General features: G+C 42.7%; 1 long non-coding RNA gene across 1 annotated transcript; it reads right to left on the reverse strand.

Moving 5' to 3' along the window:
- Positions 1-4,717: 4,717 nt before the first annotated feature.
- Positions 4,718-21,832, reverse strand: LOC130366999 (uncharacterized). The gene is made up of 4 exons (XR_008892037.1): positions 21,732-21,832; positions 21,495-21,588; positions 5,851-5,982; positions 4,718-4,797 (listed from the first exon to the last, which is right to left on the reverse strand). It is a non-coding gene; the product is annotated as an uncharacterized LOC130366999 (long non-coding RNA).
- Positions 21,833-26,041: the final 4,209 nt, after the last annotated feature.

The following is a 26,041-nucleotide window of genomic DNA, read 5'->3' on the forward strand; positions in this document are numbered from 1 at the left end:
ATGGGCGTCAAGTTAAGCAAAACAGAACAGTACATGTTGGGGGAACAAGTAAGGAATATAACAGAAATGCTACAAATGGAACAAACAGATAATACAAGGCAGGATATAGCATACAAGAACAAGACAGGATAACAAGCACAATTCACACTAGCAAAAAGACACCTCACTCCATAAAAGGAGGGGACAGCAATTACAACTTCAAATGGACTCCTTGCTAGCAGCACACTCAGTGTGGAACGGATACCAGCCATGGAGGAAAATACAAATAAAAATACATGAAACACAGCATAGACTGAAACATACTCCTAGATAAACAGGATTATCACAAAGCTTGGAACAGGATTCTATCCTAGGATATCCAGAATGTCAAACTGGACTGATACAAAAGGCATAATGTAAACACAGACTAAGATTTAGAAAACTCAGGCAAAACAAAATACAATCTGAACACAGGTCTCAACAAGGAACAATAAATACATGCAATGCAAGAATACTAAAACCTGACAAGGTACTAAACAAAGCAGGATAAAATCCAGATATCAATAACATAGACAGGATGGAAAACAATGGTCAAACTAAGGCAATGTGCTCAGACAGACAAAGGTGCATAAAGAAACATGGTCAGAGTAACAGGTGAAATTACCAGCCAAGAGCACCTGAAGAGGCCTTATATATCCTCCTAGTACTGAAGGGCTGGAATTATTAACTCTCACAATACCAGAGAGAAGTTAACACAGAAACTGTTCAGACATAAACAGCATGTCTGAACAGGCCCCAAAGAAGAAAATACCAAAAACACAGAAAAATGGACATTACAGTAGTAATGGCAGATTTAAGGATACAGATGGAGATGGGAATTTAGTGCCTGTTTCGGATAGGAATATATGTGTTGAGTTAAAAAAATGATTAATGTATTTTAAAAAATATGTACTTGGTGGAGTAGGTGGGAGAGAGGTGGATATTAATGTCCATATGGTTAATGTACAGATTTTGTAATGTATTTCTAAAAGATAAATTTGTATTATTTTTAATTAATTAATTAATTAATTAATTTATTAATGTATTACATTTTTTTACAAACTACAGAATGCTTCACTATTATGAATTTAAACTTGCACACTCATGTAATGCCCCAATAATTCAGTACTCTCTTTCAGACCACAAATAATACCACCAAAATGTGGCTAAAGGATAGGCTATCTATGTAAAGAGTATACAAACTTTTGACCACAACAACAAAGACACTTTTTTGGCAAACACCAGGTGAATTGAGCTCTATGCATACGTTTGTGTATGTTCCAGAAGCTTTCTAGTTGCATTTCAACTGTGGTTCACAATTAATGTGTGAACAGAGCCTAGATCTGATTTGTCTTATGATCTCAGGGAGTCCTGGCTTTTGCGTAAGAAGAAGACTGCTTGTGAAACAGTTTAGCTATATGAGTTCTTATCATAGATATAAGTGTTACGGTATGATTTTAGCAAATGTTTCCAATTGCTAAATAATGCATGAAGCTCAATATGTAATCCACTATTTTATCCACTATAATGATTCTGTTCTTCATTATCTGCAATCTACTGCTCTCAAGTTCACAGCGTAGATTATCGGTGATGTCTCCTTCTGAATAATGGATGCCAAGGTTCGAGGCTGTTGCAGGTTGTTGAAATTATATAAGTTGTCAGTGCAATTTATAATGAATGTATGTTAATGTTATATGTGGTATTAATGCAGAGAAATGTAAATAATATATGGATTTGTTATAACAAGGTTATGTCTGATATATATATATAGTGGATGTTATAACATTATAAAATATTGATGTGTACAGTTTCTTTTCATGAGCCAAGATTATTCATCATCATTGTAGATTGGCATGAACATCATAAGCAATATTTCTTCTTTTGTTTAACAAGGGGAATAACACATGGCAGATCTGTTGCAGACATTTTTGACTGGGACTTGTAGGACTCTATGCTCTTGGTGCCTAAACAACCCCATACAGATGAATGGAACTAATTTTCAGTGACATAAATTTACTGGCAACATAGCATGATCTTGTTTAGTGCATTATGCAGTGTCAGACTTGGGTATGTGGGGCCCACCAGTAAAAGTGATTATGTGGCACCCTTTACACCAGTAACGGGACCAGGGCATACAGGTATGCCCTCGGTCCTTAAATGGGCACTGTCAGATACAAAAACTTTTGATATGTTGTAAAGCATGCAAAACCAATAGGTTTTGCAATTGCTTTCATTTGAACATTTTTGGTATTTCCTACTGAAAAAGCCAGTCAAACAGCTGCCCCTCTGCCTGCTTGGACACATACTACTTCTGCTGTGCCCATGAGTCATCACCTACGTCATGGACACACTTCCTTGATTGACAGCTGTGAGCGCAGGGCTCACAGCTAGAGGGAAAATCCTCCCACTGTCAGCTTGTCTCCCGCTACTGTAAGTGAGGACAAGCTGGGAGTTGTAGTTTTGCTAATGCTAGGGGAGATGTGAGCAGACAGCATACCGAAGGAGGGGGCGGAGACCTGCACAGTGAGGCCACGCCCCCTCCCTTTGAGAGGAATCCAGACTAGTGAGCTAAATTAAAAGTGTAATAAAAAAATAAATGCTAGACACATACAAATTAGATGTACATGGTCAGGTTTAGGTACTAAGTGATATATTTAAAAATTTTTTTTGTTGGATCTGACAGGTACGCTTTAACCCCTTAAGGACTGATCCCTTTTTCACCTGAAGGACTGAGCCCTTTTTTGCAATTCTGACCACTGTCACTTTATGAATCAATAACTCTGAGATGCTTTTACCGATTGTCCTGATTCTGAGATAGCTTTTTCGTGACATATTCTACTTTATTTTAGTGGTAAATTTTCTTTACTTGCATCCTCTCTTGGTGAAAAATCCCAAAATTTCATGAAAATTTTGAAATTTAGCATTTTTCTAACTTTGAAACTCTCTGCTTGTAAGGAAAATGGATATTCCAAATAACTTTTATATTGATTCACAAATACAATATGTCTACTTTATGTTGGCATCATAAAATGGACATATTTTTACTTTTTGAAAACATTAGAGGGCTTCAAAGTATAGCAGCCATTTTCTAAATTTTCATAAAAATTGCAACATCTGAAGGGACAGATGTTACAGAACTACAAATCCCAGCATGCCTGGGCAGTCTAGGTATGCTGAGAGTTGTAGTTTTGCAACATCTGGAGGGCTACCGTTTGGGCACCACAGTAATAGTGGTCTCCAAACTGTGACCCTCCAGATGTCGCAAAACTACAACTCCCAGCATGCCCAGACAGCCTTTGGCTGTCTGGGCATGCTGGGAGTTGCAGTTTTGCAACCACTAGGAAGGCAGCAGTAAAGATCGCTTTACTGCCACCTTCCTTGATGCTCCACGCCTTTGCCTCCCTACCTGTGCCGCTGGTCTCCGCTGATGCCACCGATGATCGGCGGTCCCCACCGCATCTTCTTTACAGGTACCGGCCGACATCTTCTCCCCCCGTTCTGCCCGACATCCAGGGGTGGGCAGAGCGGGGGGTTTCCTTGGTAACCCCCCTGTCTTCAACTGCCAGTGGTCAGTACTCAGTGCTGACTAATGGCAGGGGATAGGAGGAGGTTGCACCACTGCAACCTCGCTCCTGTCCCTTAGGATGATCAGGGCTGTCACTGACAGCTCCGATCATAGCTATTTTCTGGGCGATCGGGTCACCAGAGACTTGATCAGCCAGGAATAGCAGAAAATCGCATGTCTGAATTGAAATGCGATTTCATGCGATCGCCGACATTGGGGGTCTCATGACCCCCCTCGGCGATGTACCGGGATGCCTGCTGAATGATTTCAGCAGGTATACTGGTCCGGTCCCCGACCGGCTAGCTGCGGGGACTGGAATTCCCACGGGCGAATCCATACGCCCTCAGTCCCTAAGGACTTTAAAATGGGGCGTATGGATACGCTCGCCGTCCTTAAGATGTTAAGCACCAAAGACCAGGTTCTTACCAGTACGCCCTTGGTCCTTTTGGTGTCAAAAGAACATTGCTCTGCAATTTGTGGTGTAAACCATTTGAGACGCTGGAGATGGCAATCTCCAAAAGTGAGACAATTAAATAGGTTTATGAGGGAAAGGATGGGCTATGGGTTTAGTTTTCCGCAGTACCCCTTTAAGTAAAGCAGTTTCTTTTTAATGTTAAGTGATACATGTGTAGCGCTCACACAGAAACTAGTGGGTAGTGTTTAGCAGCCAGAAGCTAAGTTTGGGCCCGCTATTTACCTGGGTCCTGACAACAGTACCACCTGTACAGTCCTGAGGCAAACCTAGATATGAGTACATATTTTTTGGAATATTTTTGAATAATATTTACATTATGAGGGTCCTCTTAAAAACACCAGGATAGAGTTACCACTTCACTATTTTGCAACTGTTTATCTTTTAATTTACTTGGATCACCTAGATATTATTGTTATTATTATTATTATCATTGGAGAAATATACTGCCTTAACTTTGGATAAAACAGTACATTAGATAATACATAACACATATTACAGTATTACAATAAGAAATAGTAATAACAAATAACATTATAAAGAACTCTAAAGGAAACAGAACTTAAAAGTAGAAGAGAGAGAGAACTGAAAACTATGACCTCGCTATATGACACGACTGGTGTATCTCATCTGTTCCTTACAGCAGCAGCTGGCTTATCTGACTGATTGGTAATTGATAGAAAAGAAAACTTAGAGGGCAACCATCTCAAGTTTATTATCCACTTCTGCCACTATTGATTCACTTAAAGGCAAAGTAAAGGCAAAAATAATGCAGTCAATTTTGAAAGCAAACAAAGTACAATGTTCCAAAAGTAGTTTTCCAACAGGAGGAAAGATACGTTCCAGGAAAATTGTTATACTAAAATAACATACATATTTCACATCATGTATTTCTTTAAACAAAGGAGAACTCATAGAGAGTAAGGGCTCGTTCTCATTAATGTCAGTCCATGTAATTTCATGTCCGTTCTCAAATCTGTTCAAGCCTTTTGCAAATGGTTTGCAAATGGCTGTAAATAGATTCCATTGATGTCCATTTTTCTGTGTTTTGGTATTTTCTTCTTTGGGGCCTATTCAGACATGCTGTTTATGTCTAAACAGTTTCTTGTTAACAGTTTCTTGTTTTTGATAATCCGTCTATCTAGGAGTATGTTTCAGTCTATGCCCTTGTTTTACGTATTCAAGTTTCCTCCTTGGCTGGTATACGTTCCACACTGTTAAGTGTGCCACTAGCAAGGAGTCCATATTATTGTTGTCCACTGCTTTTATGGAGTGGGGTGTCTTTTTGTCTAGTGTGACTTGTGCCCTTGTAATCCTGACTTCTTCTTGTATGCTACAGTATATCCTGCCTTGTATTATCTGTTTGTTGCTTTGTAGCTTTCCTGTTATGTTCCTGACTTTTTCTACGACATGCTTGTTTTGTTTGACTTGACGCCCATACACTTTAGCACAGTATAGCGACTGTCTTTGTGGTTGTCGATCCATCGCATAGGGCGGATGGGCAATAGGAAGAGTGGTTTTAGGGACAGTTAGGGCTCACTAACTCCCTGCTGCCCCCTTTCATGACAGTTTTGTTCTTATTCCATTATTTTTAGCGGAGAAAATACATTGCAATCAGTATTTTTTTCTCTGTCAAAAATAACAGATTAGAAATGTATGAAATGTAACATTGAAGTCTATGGCAAACGGATGACCTGTAATGTCATCTATTTGCATCCATTTCTTTAATCCAATTTTGATTTGTTATTACTTCTGAGCATGTTCATAAGAGGTATGGGCAACCAATAAAGGATACAGAAGGATTAAAAACTGATAAAACAGGATGCCACTCAATGGCATCAGTTTGCATCCATTTGTTAGTGTGGTCCGTTTAGCAGCAATGACAGGAGACTAGCAGAACGGGAGAGAACGGCAATGTGAAACTAGCCTAAAAGGAACAGAAATATAACTTGTTTTTATTTCATGTAAACGTTACTTTTACTGTTTCATTTCAGCAGTTGCAGTTTTGTAGACATTTATCATTCTATCTGTGTGGTTTGTTAAGATACATCAAGGAAAGTCTGCACTCTTCTTTATGCACTTTCAATCTGAATATAAATGTAAGGTAAAAAAAAAATGGTTCACGGCTTCATTCTGGAAAGCTGACACCGCTCTTCAAGAAAGTTGGAACTTAAAGGTTTAATCCGGTGGAAAACTTTTTTTTTTTTTTAATCAACTGGTGCCAGAAAGTTAAATAGATTTGTAAATTACTTCTATTAAAAAATCTTAATCTTTCCAGTACTTATTAGCTGCTGAATACTACAGAGGAAATTATTTTCTTTTTGGAACACAGAGCTCTCTGCTGAATCACGAGCACAGTGCTCTCTGCAAACATCTCTGTCCCATTTTAGGAACTGTCCAGGGTAAAAGGAAATCCCCATAGCAAACATATGCTGCTCTGGACAGTTCTTAAAAGGGATAGAGATGTCAGAAGAGAGCACTGTGCTCGTGATGTCAGCAGAGAGCACTGTGTTCCAAAAAGAAAAGAATTTCCTTTGTGGTATTCAGCAGCTAATAAGTATTGGAAGGATTAAGATATTTTAATAGAAGTAATTTACAAATCTGTTTAACTTTCTGGCACCAGTTGATTTAAAAAAAAGTTTTCCACCGGAGTACCCCTTTAATGAAGAATATTGTTTATTCTTTTGATGGAATCCATCCGGAAAAGCCCATCAGTCAATGGGACTTTGAATGATATATGAGAGATAAATCTGAGTGATGTATGATGGCATCTCATCAAAAAAGGGATACCGAAGTATACTGTGGCATACAGCAGTGGGCCCATTAACTTTAATGCCCCAAATATAGTCAGCTAATTGCTAGGATTTGACTACTTCTCACTGGTGCACTTTTTTTTTTTGCTGGACTCAATAGTGGGGTCTGCAGCTCCATAAACTTGCATTTACGATATGACTTTACACCAGCGCACATGCCTTTGCAATGTGTGCACCAAAGGTGCTCAGCTTGGTGGGAGGGGGTGTGGCTTCACTGGCATAAAACATAGAAACATAGAAACAAAGAATGTGTCAGCAGATAAGAACCATTTGGCCCATCTAGTCTGCCCAATAATCTGAATCCTATCAATAGTCCCTGGCCCTATCTTATATGAAGGATAGCCTTATGCTTATCCAGTGCATGCTTAAACTCCTTCACTGTATTTGCAGCGACCACTTCTGCAGGAAGGCTATTCCATGCATCCACTACTCTCCCAGTAAAGTAATACTTCCTGATATTACTTTTTATGGCAAATCTGTATTTATTAAATTTTTCAAATCCCCATAGGGAAAAAGTATAACAAACTTAAAACAAGGCACAACAACAGTAGTCAGGAAGACCATAAAACATATCTTTCAGACAAGGCTATGAGCATAGTAAAACAGGGAATAATCCAGTATCTATAATACACAGCCCACTGTAGTTTAAGAAGGTAGGGCTTCCATTTGGAAACGAAAAGAGGAAGACAAGAGAAGAGGAAAGAAGAGAATAAGGGGACAAAAGAGAACTGAAGCAAGACAGGACCGAAAACAAACAGAAGAACAGGGAAACAAGACACGACAGTGGTGGGGAGGAGAGGATGGAGAGGGGGGGAGGATGAGAAAGGGAAGGGAAACCGGAGAGGACAGGGTGGAAGGTTCATCAAGGTGGGTGGCTAGGGAGTCTGCGCCAGCCAGGCCGTAAAAGCAGGGGATTCCCTGAACGAGTCCAAGGGGTGCCAGGTTTCAAAGAATTATGTGTGTCTATCCCCATCACACGCTATAAGCTCCTCCATTCTACGAAACTTATTCAAGGTTTCCACAAACTCCAGTTTCGACGGGGGAGTAGGGGACCTCCAATGTTGGGGAATAACGGACCGAGCGGCATTTAGAAAGTGTCGCAACAACCCCCCTTTAGCATGTGGAATGGAGGAGGAATAGAGCGAGAGGAGGGCGGGGAGGGCGTGACAGTGTCAGAGCAGACCTGGTTAAACAAGGCAAATATAGACATCCAGAACGGCTGAAGATGGGGACAGTCCCACCAAATGTGGAGATAAGACCCCACAGCAGAGTTACAACGCCAACAGGAGTCCGACACCGTCGGGAACATGGCATGAAGCCTATCTGGACATCTGTACCACCTGGAAAGTATTTTGAAGTTGCATTCCTGTGAATGAGAAGAAAGAGAGGTTTTATGCGTCAAGAGAAACAGTTTCGACAAGTCCGATTCGGATAAAGAAACCCCCAAGTCCACCTCCCATTTCAGAATGAAAGGAGGTTTAAGGTCGGTCTCCATTTCTGCCCGCAGCACTCCATAGATTTGGGAAACCCCATGGGAAGGGGACTAGACTCCACACACAACTGCTCAAAGGGGGTGAGCTGCCTAGAACACTGGGCCCTCGGGTGAAGGGAGGCTTAATACTGTCGTAGCCTCCTATGCAGGAGCCAAGAACATGTGGGGCGGGAAGTTACTGGAGATGGTCCTATCAGTTCCGAACCACTAAGGGAATGAAAAATGCAAGGGGAGGAGGTCGCTCGGAGTCCCAGAAGAGCCTGAATGCCCTGAGGGTCTGCAAATTGGGGATTGCTGAAGAGTTAGGAGAGTTAGGGGGGCAGGCCTGCTAGATAGCGGCCACTTACCCAGTGCTAGATCCCAAACAGGGAGCAGGACTCTAGAGAGGAAAGGAAGATCCGCGCCCGAGGGGCGAAGGTCAGGGGGGATCCAAGGGAGTGCCGCAGGGTGAAGAGGGGATAAAAGTGTCACGAGGGTGACCATTGTTTGGAGTGCTGACAGAGATCAACAACCCTGGAGCAGACCAAGTAGTAAAGACGAAAGTCCGGAAGGCCAGCACCCCCTTTCTCTTTACGCCTAATCAAAATACGGTGGGCCATTCTAGGGCCCCCAGGCAACCATAAAAATATAGAACAGACTGTACGTAGATGTTTTAGATAAGCAACAGGAATGCATATGGGCAGAGTCTGCATCAGGTACAGCACTCTGGGAAGCACATCCATCTTCAAAGCCGCCATCTTCCCAAACCAGCATAAGGTGAGGAGGCGCCATTGTTTCAGGTCCGACTCAATTTTGGACAACAGGGGAGAGAGGTTAAGAGAGAGGAGAGAGTCTAGGTCATAGCGGAGGGAGCGGTGTTGAAGGTGAAAGGGGAACTGGGAGGTAAGCCACGCAAGCGTGTCTGGGGGAAGGGAAATGTTTAACAGTTCAGATTTATGGGTATTCACTTTGAAGTTAGATACAGCACTGAAGGCTGAGAATTCAGAAAGCACAACCGGGAGGGAAGTGTGGGGGGGAGGTGACATATAGCAGGAGGTCGTCAGCATATAAGGACAATTTGTAGGGGCAATCCTTAAGCACTAACCCCGGAATGGAGGGATTCTGTCTCAGCGCCACCGCCAGATACTCCATAGTGATGACATACAAAAGGGGCGAAAGCGGGCACCCCTGGCGAGTGCCATTGTGGATAGGGAACGAAGAAGAGAGCGTGCCATTGACACGGACCTGAGCTGACGCCCCGGCAAAGAGAGCCATGATGGAGCAAAGGAGAACAGGACCCATGCCAAGAGTTTCTAACACTCGATGCAAGAAATCCCAACTGACTCTATCGAACACCTTTTCAGCATCAATGGAGAGTAAGCACATAGGGATACATTGAGATCTGGTGGTGGCGATGAGAGAGATCGATTTCAGAGTATTGTCCCTGGCCTCCCTGCTCGCCACAAAGCCCACTTGGTCATTGTGAATCAAAGCAGGGAGCAGGGAGCCCAGGCGTAGCGCCAAAAGCTTGGCTTACAGCTTGAGATCGATGTTCAATAAGGATATGGGACGATAGTTGCTACAAAGGCCCGCATCCCTGTCCGGCTTGGGGATTACCGTGATATGCGCCATTAGGGACTGTGGAGGGAAGGAAGCACCTGCCGCCACTGCATGAAAAGAGGCAAGCATAGGAGCCAATAAAAAGTTCACTATAAGTTTTGTAGAAGCGAGCCGTAAGGCCGTCCGGGCCTGGGCTCCTGCCATTTTTCAGGTCAGAGATCACCGACAGTAACTCCTCAGTCCCCAATGGCGTCTCTAGTGCCTTCCAGGAGTCAGGGGGAAGAGAGAGTAGCTTGTGTGAGGAAATGTAAGTCATTCATAATGTAAGGGATTCATAATAAGCACATAATTCATCCACAGTATGAGAGGTGGTATGTACCCTACCTCAGGAAGCAGAGTGCAAAGAAAGAACATACGTGGAGGAGAGTTTAGGGTGTAAGGCTCGAGACAACCACGTACCACAACGATCAGCATACTCATAATAGCCCCTATGGACCCGTTCAGAGAGACAAAGTGATTTGTTGTCTAAGCAGGATAACAGTTTTTGTCTCGTAGTGGAGATACGGGCGTGGGTGTCATCGGTATAATTTCACTTATTAAGGGCTTTAAGGGAGGCCAATTCAGTGAAGAGGTCCGCCAGAGTCTGAGAGGCCATTTTTTTAAGCCGGGTTCCATGTGAAATAAACACCCCCCTAAGCATGCATTTAAGGGTCTCCCATTTTATCGGAGCAGGGGTGTCATCTGAGGAATGAACGACAACAAAATCAGATATCATCCGGCGGACATCTGCACTGCCCTGCACAGCTCATCCTTAAGAAGGTGATCATTGAGCCTCAAGGTAAAAGGGCAAGGCGAGGGAGGGGAGAAGAGGAATTTGGCCAGAATCGGGGCGTGGTCGGACCATACTATGTTACCTATAGAGGAGCGCGGGGTGAGGGACAGGAGAGGGTGACTGACAAAGATCACATCCAACCGACCATAAGAGCGGTGTGTGGGAGAATAGTATGTATAATCAGAAAAAAGACGATGCGGGGGCACCCACATTTAGGTGATCGGGTACAGCCTTCTTTATTTTCACAGTGCAGGTAAAATCAATGCATAGCGGGGCGTCAGAGGACGATAGCTATTTTGTGCCGCTCCCGGCACTTCATCAGGTCACGCCCCTCCAGGTGAGCTGGGGTCAGGTAAATACTTCCTGCATCCCCATGTCATCGGGAAAAGGGTGTTACAAACGTATTATACAAAAGTACAAAAATACAAAATACAGACACTTCTTTAAAACCAACATTTGTAGTTATATCACTAAATATCATTCAGATACAAAATTTAATAAAACCATATGACAACCTGCTAAACAGATGAGTGTTTTACTAGTGAGGTCTTCATTCTGGTTTCCAAAAGGTTTCCCTCAGCAGAGGTCCGAATGATCCATCTCACTTCGGTTTGTAATAAGCGCTTTTTACTATCCGTTCCTGGGATTGAAATTATCTTTTCTAAGCCGACAAACTTTAGCACTTTAATGTTCCCTCCATGCTCATCTTCCACATGTGAAATTAATCTAGGGCACCCTTTTTTGTAACTAGTGACCTAACGTGTTCCCTAAAACGCACGTTTTAGCCTATATAAAATCGTTTACATGTGCAAAAGATTGCATAGACAACGTTACTAGTTCTGCAGCACAAAGTACTTTTTTGAACAATATTCACACCTCCAAGTGATAAAGCCCCATCAGTGTACGCATGCTGACACCAATTGCAGGTGCCCTATCTGTACATTCCTGGGGATAAGGAATAGTGTTGAGCGGCATAGGCCATATTCGAATTCGCGAATATTCGCGAATATATGGACGAATATTCGTCATATATTCGCGAATATTCGCATATTCGTTATATTCTTGTTTTATTTTCGCATTTGCGAATATTCGCGTATACGAAAATGAACATATGTGAATATTCGCATATGCGAACATTAGCATATGCTAATTTTCGTATATGCGAATTTTCGCACGACAGTCTCACACAGTAGTATTACAACCTTCTTTACACCACACAAGCTGGAAGCAGAGAGGGATGATCACTGTGAGGTGTACTGTGAAAAAAAAAAAAAAAAAAACGAATATTCGTAATTACGAATATATAGCGCTATATTCGCAAAATTCGCGAATTCGCGAATATGCGATATTCGCGAATAATATTCGAATTGCGAATATTCGTGAGCAACACTAATAAGGAACGATTAAGCCAGTTCTCTTTATTCGATTTTTCTTTAAATGCTGTCTTCACTAATATATCTTTTATGTTTTTACACTTTTTAAATGCCACAATAGGTTTCTGGCTAGTACATTCAGCAAGATCTGCATCATTTTGCACCAGAAACCAGTTGTCACTTATGGCCTTTTTTATTTTATCTGCCATGGGGCTAAATGAAAAAGAAAACGTAAAACATGGGCTATCTATCTTCTTACAGCCCTGTTCCGTGGTAACAGATGATGCGGTTTCTGTCCTGACCTCTGTCTCTGCACACTGTCTCACCCTTATTACCTCCGCGTTTTTGGGGTTTTCTATTTAAATTTTTTCTCCTATTTTCGCCATTCAGCAGCATTTTTCTATGTTGACTTTTTGCTCTATTCAATGGTTTTTCCAAAAGATTTTTTGGGTACCCTCTATTTATCAAACGGCACATCAAGTTGTTCGCCTGTTTCAGAAAATCTTCGTCCCTACTATTTATACGTCTTAGGCACAAAAACTGTCCATAGGGGCAGCCTTCTTGACTTGCTTGCGGTGGTAGCTATCGAAATGCAGCAGTGCATTGCACGCTGTGGGTTTGCGGTAACCCTTGGTAACGATGCTACCTTCCTCTACCACCACGAGCACGTCAAGAAATTCCAGTTCTCTTTGTCCTACCTTAGAAGTAAAAGAATGATTCATGTCATTGCTACTGTTTAATTCTGCTATGAATTCACTGAATTCTAACTCAGTCCCCGTTCACACGATGAAAATATCATCGACAAATCGGTGATAACCTGCAGCGTACTTCAAAAAACGGTTAGAACGTGAAAATACATACTTCTTTTCGAACATTGCAACATAAATATTCGCCAAGGTGCATGCCATGGGCGTACCCATGGCAACGCCACCTACTTGTTTAAACCACTTATCGCCGAATTTGAAGGTGTTGCAGGTCAGAATAAGTTGGACGGACTCACATATGAATTCTATATAGCTTGATGATTTATCTGAATCCTGCGAAAGTTCACGAATGGCTGCTACACTTCTCTCCTGAGGGATACTCGTATAGAGGCTTTCAATGTCCAATGACACCAGAATGCCATTGGGTGGCCAGTTCATGCCCTCCAATGCTAACAAAAATTCATTGGTGTCTTTAACTAAGCCCGGTATCTCCTTCAGGAGAGGGTGCAGCAGCCAGTCGATATACCTTGAAAGATGTTCCGTTAGTGACCCCACCCCGGAGACTATGGGTCTCCCAGGTGGGGCCACCAACGTTTTGTGTGTTTCAGGCAAAAAGTACCAATTCGCTGGTTTTGGGTTGGGGGGCAAAAGCCTTTCTGCCATTCTTTTTGATAAGATCTTTTTTCCACACTAGTCCACAGAAAAGACTGTAACTTGGATGACATTTTTGTAAGAGGGTTCGCTGGAAGCATTCCATAGGACTTCTCGTCTTTAACCTGTCTATTTGCCTCTGACACATAATAATCCTTATTCATGAGCACTATGTTACCCCCTTTATCCAATTTTTTTACAATAATATCCTCTCTCTTCCTTAGCGTCTCCAATGCCTGTTTTTCTTTAATGGATAAATTAGGGGGATCCTGAGGGTAACATAGTGCTCTCATGTCTTTTAATACACGTTTTTGGAACAAATCAATGCTGCTGCCTGCAAAAACGGGGGGACAAAAAGAGGATTTTACTCCTCCGGTGAATTCAGATACACCCAGGACATCACTCTCTACGGATGGAGTTTCCTCAAGCAATAAATACAGTGGTCTCTAAACTGTAGCCCTCCAGATGTTGCAAAACTACAACTCCCAGAGTGCCCAAACAGCTGTTTGCTGTTTGGGTATGTTGGGATCTGTAGTTTTGCAACAGTTTGGAGATCACTGTGCGGTGGATTCTTAACAGTGGCCCTCTAAATCTTGCAAAACTACAACTCCCAGCATGCACAAACAGCAAACGGCTATCTCAGCATGCTGGGAGTTGTAGTTGCGTGCCTCCAGCTGTTGAATAACTACTTCTCCCAGCATGCCCTTCGGCAATCAGTACATGCTGGGAGTTGTAGTTTTGCAACAGCTGGAGGCACACTGGTTGGAAAATACTGAGTTAGGTAATGGAACCTAACTCACTGTGTTCCAACCAGTGTGCCACCAGCTGTTGCAAAGCTACAACTCCCAGCATGTACTGATTGCCGAAGGGCATGCTGGGAGATGTATTTATGCAACAGCTGGAGGCGGGTTTACAGTGAGTTTCCTGCTTCAAGTTTCAGCTGCGGCAAATATTCCGCTGCAGCGGAAACACACCATACACCCCTGCCAGTGACAATGTACCCTAAAAACACTACACTAAACTACACAAAATTAAGGGTAAAGCACTACATATACACCCCTTACACTATATCCCCCCCCCCCCCCAATAAAAATGAAAAACGTATCGTACGGCAGTGTTTTCAAAATGGAACCTTAAGCTGTTGCAAAACAACACATCCCAGCATTTTTAGACAGCCACTGACTATCCAGGCATGCTGTGAGTTTAGCAACAGCCGGAGGCACCCTGTTTGGGAATCAGTGGCGTAGAATACCCCTTTGTCCACCCCTATGCAATCCCTAATTTAGTCCTCAAATGCGCATGGCTCTTTATCACTTTGGAGCCCTTTCGTATTTCAAGAAAACAGTTTACGGGAGAAATTGTGTTACAAATTTTGGGGTTTTTTTTATTTTCATTTTAACCCTTATGAAAAGGAAAAGTTGGGGTCTACACCGGCCTGTTAGTGTAAAAAAAGAAAAAAAATGTACACTAACATGCTGGTGCTGCCCCATACTTTTTATATTCACAAGAGGTAAAAGGAAAAAAAGACCCCCAAAATTTGTAACGCAATTTCTCCTGAGTACGGAAATACCCCATATGTGGGCGTAAAATGCTCTGTGGGCACACAACAAGGCTCAGGAGTGAGAGGGCACTATGTACATTTGAGGCCTAAATTGGTGATTTGCTCAGGGGTGGCTGATTTTACAGTGGTTCTGGCATAAAAACAAAAAATAAATACTCACATGTGACCCCCATTTTGGAAACTACACCCCTCACGGAATGTAACAAAGGGTATAGTGAGCCTTAAAACCCCACATGTGTTTGACGAATTTTCGTTAATTTTCTTTAACTAAAATGTTGGGGAAATAGATTAGATAGCAAGTTGTATTCCCACATTGAATTTTAAAGGGGTATTCCAGGAAAAAAAAACTTTTTTATATATATCAACTAGCTCCAGAATGTTAAACAGATTTGTAAATTACTTCTATTAAAAAATCTTAATCCTTTCAGTACTTATGAGCTTCTGAAGTTAAGGTTGTTCTTTTCTGTCTAAGTCCTCTCTGATGACACCTGTCTCGGGAAACGCCCAGTTTAGAAGAGGTTTGCTATGGGGATTTGCTTCTCAATTGGGCGTTTCCCGAGACAGGTGTCATCAGAGAGGACTTAGACAGAAAAGAACAACCTTAACTTCAGAAGCTCATAAGTACTGAAAGGATTAAGATTTTTTAATAGAAGTAATTTACAAATCTGTTTAACTTTCTGGAGCCAGTTGATAGATAAAAAAAAGTTTTTTCCTGGAATACCCCTTTAACTTTTATTTTATTTTTTTAAAGAAGAGGATTGTTGGCTATTAAGGGGGGATTGGAAAAGAGGAAAAGAAAGGAATCTAAGATGTTTTTCTGGCACATTTTGTAGAAAAGGCTTCATGGCTGGAATAAGTCATGTCAGTTTAGAGAAGAGAAGGAAAGAAGATGTCATCTATGAGTCACTTCTAGTATCTGCTTCTATATGGTTGCTACATGGGAGAAAATGAGTCTGTATTTAATTTGTGTTATGCGGTAACAGTATAGCTTTGGAGGCAGGGGGGTGGTGCAAATATTGGATCTGCCCCAGGTGTCAAATGCTCTATTTACACCACTGAAATCAACTCAGCTATTAACTTTAATTGATTGAACCAAAAAAAATCTTTTAAAAAAGTCAAGTGAACAAAATGGCACAACATTATATCAGACGGCATGCATGGGTTACAGTAACCTTGCTAATCGGACAAAGATTGAATTATGAATATTAAAGGGGTTCTCCGGTGCTTAAACATCTTATCCCCTCCCATCACGCCCCTTCCCATAGACTTACATTGAGGGGCGTAGTGTGACGTCACACGGGGGCGGAGGCATGACGTCACACGCTGTAGGCCCTGTGGTCGTCCGTAATCAGACCCGGAGCGAACACGCTCCGGGGACTGATTACAAACGGGGTGCCGTGTGCAAGATCCTGGGGGGATCAGGCATCTCCCGGGATCAGGCATCTTATCCTTTGGATAGGGGATAAGATGTCTAAGCACCGGAGAACCCCTTTAACCCCTTCATGACCCAGGGTTTTTCCATTTTTGCACTTTCGTTTTTTCCTCCTTACCTTTAAAAAAACATAACTCTTTCAATTTTGCACCTAAAAATCCATATGATGGCTTATTTTTTGCGCCACCAATTCTACTTTGTAATGACATCAGTCATTTTACCAAAAAATCTACAGAGAAATGGAAAGAAAATTCATTGTGCGACAAAATTGAAGAAAAAACACAATTTTGTAATTTTGGGGGCTTACGTTTCTATGCAGTAAATTTTTCGGTAAAAATGACACTTTCACTTTATTCTGTAGGTCCATACGGTTGAAATGATACCCTACTTATATAGGTTTGCTTTTATTGTATTTCTGGAAAAAATCAAAACTACATGCAGGAAAATTTATATGTTTAATATTGTCATCTTCTGACCCCTATAACTTTTTTATTTTTCAGCGTATGGGGCGGTATGAGGGCTAATTTTTTTGCATCGTGATCTGAAGTTTTTAGCGGTACCATTTTTGTAATGATTGGACTTTTTGATCGCTTTTTATTCATTTTTTCATGATATAAAAAGTGACCAAAAATGCGCTTTTTTGGACTCTGGAATTTTTTTAAATTTGAATTTTTTTTAAATAGGAAAAGGGGGGGTGATTCAAACTTTTATTAGGGAAGGGGTTAAATGATCTTTATTCACTTTTTTTCCCCACTTTTTTTTTTGCAGTGTTATAGCTCCCATAGGGACCTATAACACTGCACACACTGATCTTTTACATTGATCACTGGTTTCTCATAGGAAACCAGTGATCAATGATTCTGCCGCTTGACTGCTCATGCCTGGATCTCAGGCACTGAGCAGTCATTTGGCGATCGGACAGCATGGAGGCAGGTAGGGATCCTCCGGCTGTCATGTAAGCTGTTCGGGATGCCGCGATTTTGCCGCGGCGATCCCGAGCAGCTCCCTGAGCTAACCGGCATTAGTTTACTTTCACTTTAGACGCGGCATTCAACTTTGAACGCCGCGTCTAAAGGGTTAATAGGGCGCGGCACCGCGATCACTGCCTCGCGCTATTAGCCACGGGTCCTGGCCGTTGTTAGGTGCCGGGCCCGACCTGCTATGACGAGGGGCCACGCCATGGCCCCACGTTATAGAATGGGAGCCGACCCATGACATACATGTATGCCATGGGTCGGGAAGGGGTTAAAGGGGTTCTCCACTGCTTTAACCTTCTTGGGGCAGTTAGGTAGTACTGTGGCTATATGTTATTATCCCTTTGTTTCCTGCTGGTAATGCTACTGTAGTTGGGTTATTTTTTACCTTATTTTCAAACCCGGAAGCTGGTTACTTCATTAGTTTGCTGGCTTTTTTCGACCACTGTTTTTTTTTCAGCCGCCGCCATCTTTCCATCGCTACGTCACCCTGCAGGGTGTTGTGTTGGAGGCCGGCCTGCCCCACGCTCCGTACGTGCCCGCCTCCCACGCTGATGAATTTTCCACCGTCATAATCGCGGACCTCCTTCCTTTCAGCTTCTTATAAGCTGATTGCTGATTGGGCTGCTCGCGGCGAATCGGCTCTGTTGTTGGGCGCATGCGCAGTTCGTCCTCGGTCGGGAGGGTCATCTGCCAGAGAGCACCTAGCAAACCTTTGGGAGTGTTAACAATACCCCAGCGCGTCAGTCCCGAAGCTGAAAACACAATGGCACATGCGCAGATGACCCTCCCGACCGAGGACGAACTGCCGCGGGCAGCCCAATCAAGGAAGGAGGTCCGTGATTATGATGGTGGAATATTCATCAGCGCGGGAGGTGGGCACGTACGGAGCAGGGGGCAGGCCGGCCTCCAACACAACACCCTGCAGGGTGACGTAGCGATGGAAAGATGGAGGCGGCTGAAAAAAAGCCAGCAAACTAATGAAGTAACCAGCTTCCGGGTTTGAAAATAAGGTAAAAAATAACCCAACTACAGTAGCTTTACCAGCAGGAAACAAAGGGGTAATAACATATAGCCACAGTACTACCTAACTGCCCCAAGTAGGTTAAAGCAGTGGAGAACCCCTTTAAATAATGATATTGTTCATTAAAGAAAGAGTTGGGCAGTAGAGTGACTGATGTGCAGTCTACAATTTCTGCTATTAGAAGAAGATACCAAGAGGTTCTGGGAACTATCTGGAATGCTGAATCTGCTGAAAGACAAAAGTAGAATATGATTCTAGTAACCATGCCAGTAGCTGGGACTATGTAGGAGAAGTGTCAACAACACAAGGTTAAAATTTTCTAAACATTTTACAAGCTGTCTACTAAAAATATATTAGTCTAATATATGTTTTCATGTGTTATTGCAGTAATTAAGTGTGCAGATAAATAAAAATATTGTATCCATGTGAGGGGATTTGGAATGTGGAGAAATAGTAAAATACAAGTAAGCAAAAGATGTACGTTTTTGCAGACAATTATTTATTGCTTTATTTATTTACTGTAGACATGTGAATTGTAAGCTGTCATTATATATAACAGTCCTAATGAAGCCACACATACATGCTGCGACCCTTTGAGGTCCCTGAGGAGCAGCATCATCATTGCTTTAATATCTGCTATGCAATAGGGTATCGTAACAAAACTAACTGTGAGTAACCAAAGTCTTCTACACATTTCCCACTGGAAGCCAAGCTGAGTTCATCCTAATAGACTGTACTTTCTAAAGCAACATCTAAAGTGCTTTGTGCTTTTACAGACTTATGACATTACTCCTAAGAAACTACTAAGGGCATTGTTACCTACTTCCCATATATTGAAGACAAAGACTGTGTAAACCTATCATCACCCTCTGCTGAAAGGAGACTACCGTATTTTTCGCCCTATAGGACGCACCGGCATATAAGACGCACCCAATTTTAAAGGTGCAAAATCTAGAAAAAAAAGATTCTGAACCCAACAGTGATCTTCAACCTGCGGACCTCCAGATGTTGCAAAACTACAACTCCCAGCATGCCCGGACAGCCAACGGCTGTCCGGGCATGCTGGGAGTTGCAATTTTGCAACATCTGGAGGTCCGCAGGTTGAAGACCACTGGTATAGAAGGTAATACTCACGTGTCCCTGCCGCTCCGGACCCATCACCGCTCTTCACCGCTGCCCTGGATGTCGCTCCATCGCTGTCGCCGCGTCCCCGTGGTGTCCCCGGACGTCTTCTTCAACGGGATCCACACTCTCTGTCGCCGTCATCACGTTGCTACGCACGCCGCTCCTATTGGATGACGGGACGGTGTGCGTGACGACGTGATGGCGTCGAAGGAGAGCGCCAGCCATGCAGGGGATCCCGGCACGGAGCAGACACCGAGGAGGCAGGTAAGGTCCCTCCCAGTGTCCTGTAAGCTGTTCGGGACGCCGCGGTGAAATTTCACCGCGGCGGTCCCGAACAGCCCGACTGAGCAGCGGGGTTAGTGTCACTTTCGCTTCAGACACGGCGGTCAGCTTTGATTGCCGCGTCTGAAGGGTTAATACAGGGCATCACCGCGATCGGTGATGTCCTGTATTAGCCGCGGGTCCCGGCCGTTGATGGCCGCAGGGACCGCCACGATAGGTGTGTATTCGCCGTATAAGACGCATCAACTTTTCCCCCCCAGTTTTGGGGAAGAAAAAGTGCGTCTTATACGGCGAAAAATATGGTATATACTGTATTGGTATGCACAGAGGAGTTTTCAAGTAAAGTTACTACTTCTCCCATGTTCCCTGGCCTAAGATTTGTTTGCTAGCTATCACTCAGAACTGAACAAACTAAAAAAAAACATGCATTTTGGGCTGCAGTTCACAAAAGCAAAATTGAGAACATGGCATTAGATACCCAAAGAAAAAATTCCCACACAGTAGGTCCTACGCCACAAGACATAGAGTAATTCATAAAGAAAAAGGCGTCAAACAGGACATAATTAACACAAAGTATACTTTATTAACATGAAAAATGACAAGACATTTAAAATAATTTAAAAGAATACATATATAGTAGTAAACATGAATCCAAGAGATGCTGAGAGAGAAGAACGGGGGCTATGCTTGTCTGCCAGGGAAAGAGTTAAATAAATAGTGCACAATAAGTATTGTCTCCCATGAATTAATGAGGGAGGCTACGGCTCAAGGGTTGTGGAATAGATATTAGAAACGGATCCGGCAATATGCTCGGATCGCAAAAAAGTACAGAAAATCAGAGAGCAAATGAGGGAGCCTCAGGGGATCAATAGCGCATTATAGGTAGAACAAACCCTAAGCTAGACAAAATAAAGAAATACTTTACCAAGTGGAGCAGGGAGTACAATGCTACAGCCACCCGCCACCCAACGTTTCACCAATGAAGGCTTCTTTGGTGTTTCTTTATTTTGTCTAGCTTAGGGTTTGTTCTACCTATAATGCGCTATTGATCCCCTGAGGCTCCCTCATTTGCTCTCTGATTTTCTGTACTTATTTGCGATCCGAGCATATTGCCGGATCCGTTTCTAATATCTATTCCACAACCCTTGAGCCGTAGCCTCCCTCATTAATTCATGGGAGACAATACTTATTGTGCACTATTTATTTAACTCTTTCCCTGGCAGACAAGCATAGCCCCCGTTCTTCTCTCTCAGCATCTCTTGGATTCATGTTTACTACTATATATGTATTCTTTTAAATTATTTTAAATGTCTTGTCATTTTTCATGTTAATAAAGTATACTTTGTGTTAATTATGTCCTGTTTGACGCCTTTTTCTTTATGAATTACAACATGGCATTAGCCTAAAAGGTTGTCTCATTATAAATATTGTTGGCACATGGCATGGATAGGCCAACATCAACTGATCAGTGGAGGTCTGTCTGTTGTGACCCCTACGGATTCTTAGAACAAAGTAGTAAGAAATCATTTGGAATTTTGACAATTAACAGCTAAACCAGAAAACAAAAGCTAAACATTTTTTTTACAGAATGGTACAACATTACATTGATAGCACGGATTACAGTATTCCCCACTCACCGAGCACTGATGATAAGGCAGCATATTTTAGCCATATTCCATCAATGCTTGTAATGAGATGGTCCCTTTGATGGCAACTGTAGAAATATCCCATCTGAGAAATACAGTCAAAATAATAAACATTCAAGATAGAATTATAAATAGATATTGAATAATGATTTTGTTCAGTAAAATAGTAATAAGTAAATAATAGTAATAAAAAGTAAAGTGGGATGTAGGGTTACTAATGTGCCTTACATTAATCTTGAGCCTTCTATACATGTCCAGTAAAAGGGGAAGTTCTACTATTAGAAGAAGATACCAAGAGGTTCTGGGAATCATCTGGAATGCTGAATCTGCTGAAAGACAAAAGTAGGATACCATGCCAGTAACTAGGACTGTAGGACACGTGTCAACAACACAAGGTTAAAATTGTCTGAACATTTTCCAAGCTGTCAACTAAAAATGTATTAGGTAAATGCATGTTTCCAGGTGTATTTGCCAGGAATGGCAAAATGCATGTAAGCAAAAGATGTGCACATTTTTCCATCTTTCATGTATTAAATATAGACATGCAAATTGTAACCTGTAGAAAACATTACTTTTTAATTTTTGTTTTTTGTTTTTTTGCACAATGACATTAAACATGACAGTCCTAATAATGCAAACCATCATTTAATGTCATGTTCACTAAATAGGCAGACACACATGCTGTGGTGCTTTGAAGTGCCCTCAGGTGCTGCATTATTGTTGCTGTAACATCTGTTATTGCTGTAGAGGAACATGGCATGGTGCAAAGCATAGGACATGGGTAAAAAAATTATGGGGTTTTCCACAAAGGTAATTTTTTTTCTAGAGGAGTGGGGTATTGTAAAATATATATATATATATATATATATATATATATATATATATATATATATATATATATATATTCTTTCTGGCCTTGTCCATTCTAACAGTGCCTGGTCCCCACTGTTCAGCTCTTTCTCTGAAATATTGTCACTACGAGAAATGCCCACTCAGCCACTGGTGAAGAAGGATAATTGCTACTTCCAGTGACTGGCTGAATGAACAGTAGTGCCAATACATCATAAAAAGCAGTGAGCATCAGGGACCAGATGTCATCGGATTTGCAGTGGCAGGAGATTGGGGTAAGTGAGTAAGCTTTGTTTTTATTTGCAATTTTGTATTTCACAACATATTATACACATGTTTTTGTTTTTTTAAATAAACTTATTGATGAAATCATTCCATCTCTTTTAAATTAAAAATGCAGTAGGCCACTTATCCTATGTAAAAAAAATATATCCTCGCTACCCTCTTAGAATTATTCAGTGCCCATATGTGTCATACAATGCCACAAAGCTTCCTTGTGGCTACTAAAAAAGTTGACAATGTGCCCGACCAAGGTCATCCCAATTTTGTCACAAGCAAACTGTCACGATTCGGCTTGCTGGAGGTGGATCCTCTGTGCCAGAGAGGGATTGGCGTGGACCGTGTTGGTGGACCGGTTCTAAGTTGCTTCTGGTATTCACCAGAGCCCGCCGCAAAGCGAGATGGCCTTGCAGCGGCGGTAGCAACCAGGTCGTATCCACCAGCAACGGCTCAACCTCTCTGACTGCTGAAGATAAGCGCGGTACAAGGGAGTAGACAAGAGCAAGGTCGGACGTAGCAGAAGGTCAGGGCAGGCAGCAAGGATCGTAGTCAGGGGCAACGGCAGGAGGTCTGGAACACAGGCTAGGAACATACAAGGAAACGCTTTCACTGGCACAATGGCAACAAGATCCGGCGAGGGAGTGCAGGGGAAGTGAGGTATAAGTAGGGAGTGCACAGGTGAACATACTGATTAAGCCTGCTGCGCCAATCAGTGGCGCAGTGGCCCTTTAAATTGCAGAGACCCGGCGCGCGCGCGCCCTAAGGAGCGGGGCCGCGCGCGCCGGGACAAGACAGACGGGGAACGGGTCAGGTACGGGAGCCGGGATGCGCATCGCGAGCGGGCGCCTCCCGCATCGCGAATCGCATCCCGGCTGGGAGTGATATTGCAGCGCACCCGGTCAGCAGGTCTGACCGGGGCGCTGCGAATGAGAGGATGCTGCGAGTGCTCCGGGGAGGAGCGGGGACCCGGAGCGCTCGGCGTAACACAAACTCTGTCTGTTTTTTACATAAACATATTTACTACTACTAGATTATAAGATACAGTCGACATCCCTTCCTTTATCTACTGGACCCAGGAAACATTACTTGGCCAAATACAGAGTATCTGGGGTTCTTGGAACAGAGTCTGTGAACTAGCAGAACACTAAGATGTTATATTGGATGTCTTGAAATTCTGCTTCCCAGAAGGAGACATCTAATGAGTTCATTGAACTACTTATTACATTACGATTTTAGAAGCTAAAAGCTTCTTATAGCATCATCCTGATAGAAAGCATTTACAAGGAAAGCAATGCAAATGCTCTTCTAGAATCACCCTTACTGTATATCTCCGAGCTGTCTGATTACCAACCAGGACTTACCTACTTATAATGGATTCTAATGTTATTAAAGAGGTAAGCTGCCGCGATAACTCAGCATGGAAACTGAGTGTTGCTAACAAATCTTAATTTGTGATTCAATAAATTCATTCATTTTTTTTCAGGCCTTAGTATTGTGGCTTACTATATTGTTTGTGTTTATGTTTGGTGGAAAATGGACAGAATGTATAAAAACCATCTGCCCAACATTATGTAGGTCTCCCTTGTTCCACCAAAACAACTCAGACCTGTTGTGGTATGGAAACCACATGACATTGTCATCGGGACGTTATCTGTTGCAACATTATAAGTAGCAAGAAGGGGTCTGCATGGATTGGACTTATAATGGATCTATTACATCTCATTCATGCAGATGCTCATTGATATGTTAAAAAAGGTAGAAAAAACTCAATATTGTGTAACAGGTGACCAATGAACTGAATGTCATATCTGATTAATCAACAAATATTCTCAGTTTTTCATGTTCATGGGAAGTCTGTGAAACCAAATACTTGCAGGCTCACATAGAGTACTGAATTATAAGTGCATTGCAATGGCAATAAACAAAACATAGAGTCAATGGGGGACATGTATCATTACCAGTGTATAATAGAAGTTTTTTACCCCTCTGCCTGTTGTCTAAATTTGGCGCAGCTGCGTTAAATTTATCATTCTTGCGCAGCTACTTTCTTGAATTGCGTTTAAATTTAGAATTCTCCTCATAGCATAAATTTACACCGCAGCTCTATTTAGTAGGAGCTTTGGGGGACATGTGTCATTGCATTTAGACCATTTTTCACGTCTACAAATTTTGTGCAATTGCGCTTTTTTTGCATAGAGCTGCGTTTTTTTTGGTGGACAGTTTTCTAAAGTTGTCACCAGTTTGGTCTACAGTACACCACCTAATCCAGTGGACTGGTATTTATCAATTGCGCAAAAAAAAAGTAGATGGTTTTTTTTGCGCAATTGCGCTTTTTTGCAAGAAAAGTAGTCTAAACCTAAGAGTGCTAGCAAGGACTCGTACAAAATGGCAGACGGTGGAAGATGCAGGTGGGGGATGCAGGAGCCGTCTCTCAGCACTGCAGTACTACAACTACTCCCATCATGGGACAGAATCTGTCCCATAATGGGAGTAGTTGTAGTACCGGAGCGCTGAGAGACGCACATCCCCTGTCTGCGGGACTCTATTGTGACTGTTAGGACTACTACTCCCATCATGGACAGACTCTGTCCATGATGGGAGTTGTAGTCCTGGGGCTGAAGGACAGATCGCAGCAGGTCATTCTCCAGAGACCCGCTGCAATCTGCATTTATTAACTTAAAAAGCCGGCGGTATATGCGGCTGCACTGCACTGCCGCCGGCTCCTGTATACAGATGTCACGATTCATAATCCCCGCCTCCGGGAGAGGGGAGCTCTGATTGGTGGAAAGCTATTCACCACTATTAGCCAATCAGAGCTCCTGTCTTCTGGTGGGGATTATGAATTGTGACAGGTCTATACAGGGGAGCGAGTGGAGCCGCTTCTACAGTACTGTATATAATTGTTATGTGTATTGTACCCCCCCCCCCGACTAATACTGACCCCTTCTACAGTATATAATTGTTATGTGTATTGTACCCCCCCCCCCGACTAATACTGACCCCTTCTACAGTATATAATTGTTATGTGTATTGTACCCCCCCCCCAGACTAATACTGACCCCTTCTACAGTATATAATTGTTATGTGTACTGTACCCCCCCCCAGACTAATACTGACCCCTTCTACAGTATATAATTGTTATGTGTACTGCCCCCCCCCCCCCCCCAGACTAATACTGACCCCTTCTATAGTGAGCGCTGGGACCGCTGTGTGATTGACAGGTCCCCAGCGCAAGTGTCCGGCCCCACTGACCTTTATATGTTATAAATCTTTATAATACACACTGCCCGTCCTCCTCTTCATTCTTCTGATACCGGAGCCGCGCGGCTTCTGCTTTCACTATAGTCAGAGCGCCCCCTACCGTTTTCTGGCCCCAGCCCCGTGCAGTGTGGAGGCAGGGAGGGGGCGCT

This window comes from Hyla sarda, chromosome 4 (genome assembly GCF_029499605.1).
Source record: "Hyla sarda isolate aHylSar1 chromosome 4, aHylSar1.hap1, whole genome shotgun sequence".
Taxonomy (NCBI): Eukaryota; Metazoa; Chordata; class Amphibia; order Anura; family Hylidae; genus Hyla; species Hyla sarda.